Raw genomic sequence first — 10,000 nt, forward strand, 5'->3', positions numbered from 1 at the left:
CTTCGCCGTTCCCCTCGTACTGGGCAAGAGCAGCAGGTCGGGTCGTCTTACTCCCATTCCGCGCAAGAGTGCCGAGGCGGACTTCAGAAAGCCCACCCAACAGTGTGCGTTACGCCGTTTCTACCCGCGGGCGCGGCCAAGCCAACCGTCCAAGGTTGCAGCCGGCGTCCACTGGGCGCAACAAATTTGGCACGGGGCGCCCTTCGAAATTCGGGCAATCCCCGGCATGTTCGGGTATAGCCGTCCCCGCGTCCAAGCGGGGCCAGCGGCGGAAAGCGTCGGGCGCAGCGAGCTGCTTCACCCACACGGGGTAGAAACAATGGCGCTCGTCACCCTCGAACAATCCGGTAATGATCCTTCCGCAGGTTCACCTACGGAAACCTTGTTACGACTTTTACTTCCTCTAAATGATCAAGTTTGGTCATCTTTCCAACAGACCGGCGCAACCGAAAGGCCGCGCCGGACATCGGTCCGAAGACCTCACTAAATCATTCAATCGGTAGTAGCGACGGGCGGTGTGTACAAAGGGCAGGGACGTAATCAACGCGAGCTTATGACTCGCGCTTACTGGGAATTCCTCGTTCAAGGGGAACAATTGCAAGCCCCTATCCCAATCACGAAAGAAGTTCCACGGGTTACCCAGTCTTTTCAGACAGGGATAAAGACACGCTGCTTCCTTCAGTGTAGCGCGCGTGCGGCCCCGGACATCTAAGGGCATCACAGACCTGTTATTGCTCTGTTTCGTGCGGCTAGGAGCCGCTTGTCCCTCTAAGAAGGTTGTAAGGTGCTGGGAACCCCGCACCTATTTAATAGGCTAGAGTCTCGTTCGTTATCGGAATTAACCAGACAAATCGCTCCACCAACTAAGAACGGCCATGCACCACCATCCACCGAATCAAGAAAGAGCTCTCAATCTGTCAATCCTCCCAGTGTCCGGGCCGGGTAAGTTTTCCCGTGTTGAGTCAAATTAAGCCGCAGGCTCCACTCCTGGTGGTGCCCTTCCGTCAATTCCTTTAAGTTTCAGCTTTGCAACCATACTTCCCCCGGAACCCAAACACTTTGGTTTCCCGGAAGCTGCCCGCCGAGTCATTTGAGTAACTCAGGCGGATCGCTGGTTGGCATCGTTTATGGTCAGAACTAGGGCGGTATCTGATCGCCTTCGAACCTCTGACTTTCGTTCTTGATCAAAGAAAACATTCTTGGCAAATGCTTTCGCAGTAGTTCGTCTTGCGACGGTCCAAGAATTTCACCTCTAGCGCCGCAATACGAATGCCCCCGTCTGTCCCTCTTAATCATTACCTCGTATTCCAAAAACCAACAGAACAGAAACGAGGTCTTGTTCTATTATTCCATGCAAGTTTATTCAGGCGACTCGCCTGCGTTGAGCACTCTAATTTTTTCAAAGTAAAAGCACCGGCCTTCTCGAGGCACACAATGAAGTGCACCAAGAAAGGACCGGCATGATGTTCAGTCCGAGCCGTCGCATCGGGTAGATGCACTACTCGTCTGGAACTGAGATCCAACTACGAGCTTTTTAACCGCAGCAGCTTTAGTATACGCTATTGGAGCTGGAATTACCGCGGCTGCTGGCACCAGACTTGCCCTCCAATTGATCCTCGTTAAAGGATTTAGAGTGTACTCATTTCAATTACGGGGCCTCAAAAGAGTCCCGTATTGTTATTTTTCGTCACTACCTCCCCGTGCCGGGAGTGGGTAATTTGCGCGCCTGCTGCCTTCCTTGGATGTGGTAGCCGTTTCTCAGGCTCCCTCTCCGGAATCGAACCCTGATTCTCCGTTACCCGTAACAACCATGGTAAGCAAGTAACCTACCATCGAAAGTTGATAAGGCAGACACTTGAAAGAAACGTCGCCGGCTCGTGGCCATGCGATCAGCACAAAGTTATCCAGAGTCACCACACAATACGGGCCGAAACCCGATCGATCTTGGTCTAATAAAAGCACCCGTCGCCCAAAGGGCTTCAGGCTCACTGCATGTATTAGCTCTAGAATTGCCACAGTTATCCAAGTAGGAAGAAACGATCTAAGGAACCATAACTGATTTAATGAGCCATTCGCGGTTTCGCCTTATTTCGGCATGTACTTAGACATGCATGGCTTAATCTTTGAGACAAGCATATGATTACTGGCAGGATCAACCAGGTAATCGTTCAACTGCGCGTCCCGCCTGTCAAGCAGGCCGGACGCCGTTTTTGCGATGCCGAGGCCACCTTCAGGCGCCCCAGCACGCTTCGTTCTTGCAAAGAGTAGCACTTTGCACAGTCCGAGACGACGGCGTTCGAGCTCGCTACGGCGCCCTCCCCGAAGGGCCGGGTATCGCCACGCGGCAAGAAGCACGCAACATTCTCGATAGACTGGTTGTGTCGACTCGATCACGGCTTGCGGTTTCTCTTGAGCCCGCAGCACAGGTGGACCGACCGACACTTGCAACGTAGCCGAGACGGCAAAGCCGCCAGGCGACGGGTCACGCCCGCGCCTTCGGCGCTTTCGCATTTGACTCGTCCGAGGACGATGCGGAACACAACTCGATATCGTGGAGAAAGCGTCGTCCGACAACCAGCCCCTAACGCATCAAGCGGATGAGGCTGCAGACGTCAGCTGTGGGATCCACGGGAGCGATACCGGGGACACGCTTGACGGGCACGAAGCCCGCCGCATATCAAACACCCAGGTCGCTTTTGGGGGCGACTGCTCTCTGGGACCCCCATATAATAGCAGCGATAAGTTCCCAAATCTCCATGGGGCCGTACTCGTGCCACTTTCGACGAGCGTTTGGCGAAAATCGTGCCGCCTCGCAGCGCCGCGAGCGAGATGGAAAGCTTACGTCGGCAGCGCAATGCCGAAGTCGTGAAAGCGCAGCGCGTCGACCGAATGCGCGAACGGCAATCTCTCGCCTATGGACAGCGCGGTTTCCAGAACAATCGCCTTTCTGTGCCCCTACGGGGCCGCACGCTAGCGCGGCCCTTTCGCCGTTTCCGAGCACGAGTGCGACCGGCGCGGGCGGCGTGCTCGACACCCCGGCTGACGCCGTTTCGGACTTTGTCTCTTCGCGCGCTCGCGCCAACGCCGCGGCAAAACGACGACCTCTGCGCGGTTCTTTCCCGGTTCCCGGCGTGCTATAGTGCAGCCAGCCGGACGGTGGCGACGACTCAGTCGCGGCCGTGCGGTGGCTTGTACGCCAAAGTTGCGTGACGGGCGTCGAGCTCCCGCCGCGGCCCGGCTCAGGTGGTTTCGGACTTCTGTCTCTTCCGAGCGCTCGCGTCGTCGTGGGCACGATTCTCGAGTGCGGAGCGGTGCGCGGACACCACCACGAACACGCGCAAGCCGAAAACGGCACTACGGTACAACGTCGGCCAGGGCGGTACGGCCCCCTTATATGAGCAGCGATAAGTGACCAGATCTCCACGGGGCCGTACTCGTGCGACAAGGCGGCGTACTGCGCCGAGCCGAGCGCCAATATTTGGCCTTGGCACGGCCGATTTGAGCTCTCGCGATCGCCGCGGTACCGCCGCTCACCGATTCAAGGCACGCTAGCGCGGCCCCTTCGCCATTTTTCGAGTAAGAGTGCGAAAAGCGCGCGCGGCGTGCTCGTCGCCCCGGCTGACGTAGTCTCGGACTTAGTCTCGCTCACGCCGCCCCGGCTGACGTCGTCTCGGACTTAGTCGCGCTCACACCGCCCCGGCTCACGTGGTTTCGGACTTCCGTCTCTTCCGAGCGCTCGCGTCGTCGTGGGCACGATTCTCGAGTGCGGAGCGGTGCGCGGACACCACCACGAACACGCGCAAGCCGAAAATGGCACTACGGTACAACGTCGGCCAGGGCGGTACGGCCCCCTTATATGAGCAGCGATAAGTGACCAGATCTCCACGGGGCCGTACTCGTGCGACAAGGCGGCGTACTGCGCCGAGCCGAGCGCCAATATTTGGCCTTGGCACGGCCGATTTGAGCTCTCGCGATCGCCGCGGTACCGCCGCTCACCGATTCAAGGCACGCTAGCGCGGCCCCTTCGCCATTTTTCGAGTAAGAGTGCGAAAAGCGCGCGCGGCGTGCTCGTCGCCCCGGCTGACGTAGTCTCGGACTTAGTCTCGCTCACGCCGCCCCGGCTGACGTCGTCTCGGACTTAGTCGCGCTCACACCGCCCCGGCTCACGTGGTTTCGGACTTTCGTCTCTTCCGAGCGCTCGCGTCGTCGTGGGCACGATTCTCGAGTGCGGAGCGGTGCGCGGACACCACCACGAACACGCGCAAGCCGAAAACGGCACTACGGTACAACGTCGGCCAGGGCGGTACGGCCCCTTATAAGAGCAGCGATAAGTGACCAGACCTCCACGGGGCCGTACTCGTGCGACAAGGCGGCGTACTGCGCCGAGCCGAGCGCCAATATTTGGCTTTGGCACGGCCGATTTGAGCTCTCGCGATCGCCGCGGTACCGCCGCTCACCGATTCAAGGCACGCTAGCGCGGCCCCTTCGCCATTTTTCGAGTAAGAGTGGGAAAAGCGCGCGCGGCGTGCTCGACGCCCCGGCTGACGTCGTCTCGGACTTGGTCGACGCCCCGGCTGACGTAGTCTCGGACTTAGTCTCGCTCACGCCGCCCCGGCTGACGTCGTCTCGGACTTAGTCGCGCTCACACCGCCCCGGCTCACGTGGTTTCGGACTTGCGTCTCTTCCGAGCGCTCGCGTCGTCGTGGGCACGATTCTCGAGTGCGGAGCGGTGCGCGGACACCACCACGAACACGCGCAAGCCGAAAACGGCACTACGGTACAACGTCGGCCAGGGCGGTACGGCCCCTTATAAGAGCAGCGATAAGTGACCAGACCTCCACGGGGCCGTACTCGTGCGACAAGGCGGCGTACTGCGCCGAGCCGAGCGCCAATATTTGGCCTTGGCACGGCCGATTTGAGCTCTCGCGATCGCCGCGGTACCGCCGCTCACCGATTCAAGGCACGCTAGCGCGGCCCCTTCGCCATTTTTCGAGTAAGAGTGGGAAAAGCGCGCGCGGCGTGCTCGACGCCCCGGCTGACGTCGTCTCGGACTTGGTCGACGCCCCGGCTGACGTAGTCTCGGACTTAGTCTCGCTCACGCCGCCCCGGCTGACGTCGTCTCGGACTTAGTCGCGCTCACACCGCCCCGGCTCACGTGGTTTCGGACTTTCGTCTCTTCCGAGCGCTCGCGTCGTCGTGGGCACGATTCTCGAGTGCGGAGCGGTGCGCGGACACCACCACGAACACGCGCAAGCCGAAAACGGCACTACGGTACAACGTCGGCCAGGGCGGTACGGCCCCTTATAAGAGCAGCGATAAGTGACCAGACCTCCACGGGGCCGTACTCGTGCAACAAGGCGGCGTACTGCGCCGAGCCGAGCGCCAATATTTGGCTTTGGCACGGCCGATTTGAGCTCTCGCGATCGCCGCGGTACCGCCGCTCACCGATTCAAGGCACGCTAGCGCGGCCCCTTCGCCATTTTTCGAGTAAGAGTGGGAAAAGCGCGCGCGGCGTGCTCGACGCCCCGGCTGACGTCGTCTCGGACTTGGTCGACGCCCCGGCTGACGTAGTCTCGGACTTAGTCTCGCTCACGCCGCCCCGGCTGACGTCGTCTCGGACTTAGTCGCGCTCACACCGCCCCGGCTCACGTGGTTTCGGACTTGCGTCTCTTCCGAGCGCTCGCGTCGTCGTGGGCACGATTCTCGAGTGCGGAGCGGTGCGCGGACACCACCACGAACACGCGCAAGCCGAAAACGGCACTACGGTACAACGTCGGCCAGGGCGGTACGGCCCCTTATAAGAGCAGCGATAAGTGACCAGACCTCCACGGGGCCGTACTCGTGCGACAAGGCGGCGTACTGCGCCGAGCCGAGCGCCAATATTTGGCCTTGGCACGGCCGATTTGAGCTCTCGCGATCGCCGCGGTACCGCCGCTCACCGATTCAAGGCACGCTAGCGCGGCCCCTTCGCCATTTTTCGAGTAAGAGTGGGAAAAGCGACCGCGGCGTGCTCGACGCCCCGGCTGACGTCGTCTCGGACTTAGTCGACGCCCCGGCTGACGTAGTCTCGGACTTGGTCTCGCTCACGCCGCCCCGGCTGACGTAGTCTCGGACTTGGTCTCGCTCACGCCGCCCCGGCTGACGTCGTCTCGGACTTAGTCGCGCTCACACCGCCCCGGCTCACGTGGCTTCGGACTTGGTCTCTTCGAGCGCTCGCAGCCAGGTCGGGGCCGACGCCGACGTCTGCGTGGGGCTTCAACGATTCCCGGCGCGACGCAATGCAACTGCGCGCAGGATGCCAGCGACTCCGCCGTGGCCGTGCGGCGGTGTACACGCAGAAGTTTCGTGAAGGGGTATCGAGCTCCCGCCGCCCCGGCGGACGTGGTTTCGGACTTTAGCGCTCGCAGCGATCTCGCGGCGATCGCTGACGTCTGCGCGGTTTCAGGTGTGCTACGATGCAGCAGTCTGCCGCACGACAATTTACGGAAGCGAGTGCATTCCGCCCCGGCGGACGCGGCAGCGGACTTTGTGCCTGCGGGAGTGCTCTTGTTGCTGTAAAATTTGAACGGGTGCAGCTGCGCGAAGCAAGTGTACACATTTTCTCTCTCTCTCTCTCTCTCTCTGCCTCTGAGGCGACTGTAATTTTAATTTAAATGCAATTGGAGGCGGGAGCAACCTGATGAGAGTAGGCGGACTTCGGCACACCTTGTAGTTTAGAAATTGTTTTCAAGCTTTGAGGACATACACAATCGCGCCATCTGCTTTCCCCGTCTCTTTGGCACTTCATAGTGTGTGCAGCATGCTCTGCATTCCAAAGAAACGCGCCTGTTTCTCCCCCTCTCTCACGTTCTTCTTGTCTTTCTTGCTGCTCTTGTGAGAAGTTGCTATGCTCTTTACTCGCTGTAAAATAGAATGCTTGCGCGAGCCAACAACTTGCGTGTCTTTCTTTTTTTTTGTTGTTGTTGTTTTTTTCTCTCTTCCCAAGACGTTTCTGCCATTATTCACTAGCTCTCGTTCTTAGTATGCAACGGAGCGTTAGCTCGCGCCATCTACCTTTCTTTCTGTATGGCGAAGGCCGTAGGTTTTCCTAGTTCCGCACACAGATGGCGCGGATGCGTTTTCGCGCCAGTTTCGAACGACCTCGCTGTACACATGTTTCTCATTTAAAAGTTTCAAAGGGGCTTGCGAAAGGGCGTGGTCCTTTTTTCTTGCGCAAGGCTGAGCTTTCCAGCTGTGCTTAAGCTATGCTAGCATGTGTGCGTATGTGTGTGTGTGTGTGTGTGTGTGTGTGTGTGTGTGCGTGCGCGCGCGCGCGTGCGTGCGCGTGCATATGTGTGCGTGTGTGTGTATACACGCACACGGTAAAGATGATGGGGTAGCGCTATTTCTTTCTTTCTTTCTTTCTTTTTTAACAACACCTGTGCTCCACATGGCGATCTTCCTGCCCTCTATGTTTCCGGTTGGAAGGAGTGCGCAGCCTTTTCTATATTTATTTATTTTTTTTTTCATTCTCTTTCATTCGTACATGAGGCGCGCTACCTAATTCTAGCGGTCGAATCGACACGTTGCAATCCGTCCCGGCCTGTGCCGTATGAAAACTTTCAGTGGGCCTTGCGGTAAATAAAAGGAAATGAGGGAAATGCGCGTAGTGTATTACACTTGCGCACGGGCTTGAAACGAAGGCCTCAAAGAAAGCCGCCTTGAGCGGTCGCATTCAGACGGAAGTAAGCATTCCCCTTGCGCGTGTTTTCCGCTCGCCTGTTCCGTTTTCTACGAGGTTGCCTTCGTTGGTTTTGCCTTGCGAACAAGCTTGCGCTCGGGTCTCGTTTCTACGCGACGGCGTTTCGTTAACAGTGAAAGACTGAGGCGTCGCGAGTTGATTCGCGAGATAGAGAGCATAGAGTCTCTAGACGGGCTGGGTTTTATAAGATTGCCCACGCTGTTGCTGAGGTTACCAATGTCGCCAGGGCACCCACAAGGCAGTGGTACAATGGAGTGAAGTGAAAGACATCGCTTCTCGGCCTTTTGGCTAAGATCAAAGTGTAGTATCTGTTCTTATCAGCTTAATATCTGATACGGGTTCTATATGGACCCACGATATTAAACCTATTTTTGGAAGTTGGCGGAGTGCTTGAAGCCTGCTTCACCTCCGCCGCAGGTCGGCCCGGTATTGCACTACCTCCGGGATCGGCCCCCGCTCACTTAGGTGAGACTTCATTCAATCAAAATGAAGAACACAAGCTCGAAGCGAGCACTCACGTGACACGCACCATTCCCATACTATACGCAACGATGCCGGTGTTTCTGAACGATTGTCTGCTGTAATGAGCCACTTGGGGGGGGGGGGGGGGAAGGGTGATTAGCCGTGGGTTTTGCAATCAATGTAAGTCCCACTCAAAGCCAACACTGCATTTTGGAGTTCACTATCGCTTTGATCCGTAAACGACAGCAAGCTCGCCCTGCGAAAATCCGCTGCCCTAGTGGAAGAAAGGTTCCCTATGAAACAAAAATGGAGTGCCCGATTTCCGGCAACATTTTCGCTGCAGTGGGACCGAGCGCCTCGAAAACAAACTTGTCGTATGGCCAAGTGTGGCGAAATATATTCAAGGGTTCAGAGGTGCCTCAGCTTTCCAACCTGTATGTTATGAATACCTGTTGCTACCTTTTCGTCATCATCATCCTGCTGGCTACGACCACTGCAGGGCAAAGACCTCTCCCATTATTCTCCAAGCACCCCGGTCACGTGTAAGCCCGGTCACGGTCGCCGTCTAGTGCCTGCGCCCTTCCTAATCTAATCTGCCCTCCTAAATTTCCGCCACCCCGTGCTACGCTTCCCTTCTCTTGGAATTCAGTCGGTAACCCTTAATTGATGATCTTCCCCCCACATTGCATGCCCTGCGCACGCCCATTTCTTTTTCTTGGTTTAAACTAAGGTGTCATTAGCTCGCGTTTGTTCGCTCACCCCCCGAATCTGCTCTATTCTTATCCCCCGTAGCGCTACACCCATCATTCTTCTTTCCAAAGCTCGTCGCGTCGCCCTCAGTTACCCTTCGGTAATCCTTAAGGTCCTTCGTTGCGGCACTCGCGGCATCTTTCTCATTTAAATAAGGCTATTTCGTTCAGTTTTGGGGGAAAACTCAATGAGCTAGGCGCGATTGTGTCCCCGGCGCCGCTCTCAACAAGATGGCGGCGCCCAGGCTTTTTGCCTGGTGGTTCGGCTTGACGCAGAACACGCCTGCAGGGCAGTGAAGCCGCATTGAAGGGGCAACGAGCGGCGCAGTGAAGCGCATGCTCGGGCGAAAAACGCGAACATCAGCCAAAAATACAACCAAATGGCCAAATACGAATTTCCGTTATGGGAAATTGGAGTTCAGTTGGCGCGTTGCGCTCGCCTAAGGTAAAGAACATAAATGCGAGTGCCACATCAGCCAAGTCAATGCTGAGGATCGCGTATCATTTCTTATTTATTTTTCCCCTTGCCTCCTGGCCTGCGTGGCCCTAGCGCGCATGCCCACGAAAGTAATGCAATAAGGAAAACGCGAAATCATGCGGTGACGGCTGTATCATATCCATTGTGCGTGCTTTGTTCTTTTTGGACTACAGTGGTGTGCGTTATGAGAAAGTTTCAGTGACCAGCGAACCTATATTTAGAACCACATTTACGGTTACTGCTAACAAGCTGCGGGTAGGTGTTTTTTTTTTCTTTCTTTCTTTTTTTCGCTACCAACGATGGGTTATCGCAACCGCGATCGGTTGTGCTAGACGCGTTCTTGCCAAACGTTGGCTCTATACGCGACCCGTGACGCGTGGTCGGCACATTCAAGCAGTCCATTGCAAACCGTTCCAAGAAGAAGGATGCTAGCTCCACGTTCCGCCGGGAGCGCTAGTTCGAAGATTGTACTTTTAGACCCTCGAGGAAGCACCGCCATCCCACGTTTTCTATAACGCGCTAAGACTCAGAGCGACAGCGACCACTTGTCTTTGTCAATATCTCGGACAC

The 10,000-nt window shown here is 57.0% G+C and overlaps 2 non-coding genes across 2 annotated transcripts; one reads left to right on the forward strand and one right to left on the reverse strand.

Annotated features, from left to right (window-relative positions):
• Positions 1 to 348: 348 nt before the first annotated feature.
• On the reverse strand, positions 349 to 2,163 carry LOC139053855 (small subunit ribosomal RNA). Its single transcript, XR_011510838.1, has one exon. It is a non-coding gene; the product is annotated as a small subunit ribosomal RNA (ribosomal RNA).
• Positions 2,164 to 8,009: 5,846 nt separating this feature from the next.
• Positions 8,010 to 8,201, forward strand: LOC139053863 (U2 spliceosomal RNA). The gene has a single exon (XR_011510846.1). It is a non-coding gene; the product is annotated as a U2 spliceosomal RNA (small nuclear RNA).
• Positions 8,202 to 10,000: the final 1,799 nt, after the last annotated feature.

The sequence above is a fragment of the Dermacentor albipictus genome, unplaced genomic scaffold (genome assembly GCF_038994185.2).
Source record: "Dermacentor albipictus isolate Rhodes 1998 colony unplaced genomic scaffold, USDA_Dalb.pri_finalv2 scaffold_263, whole genome shotgun sequence".
Classification (NCBI taxonomy): domain Eukaryota; kingdom Metazoa; phylum Arthropoda; class Arachnida; order Ixodida; family Ixodidae; genus Dermacentor; species Dermacentor albipictus.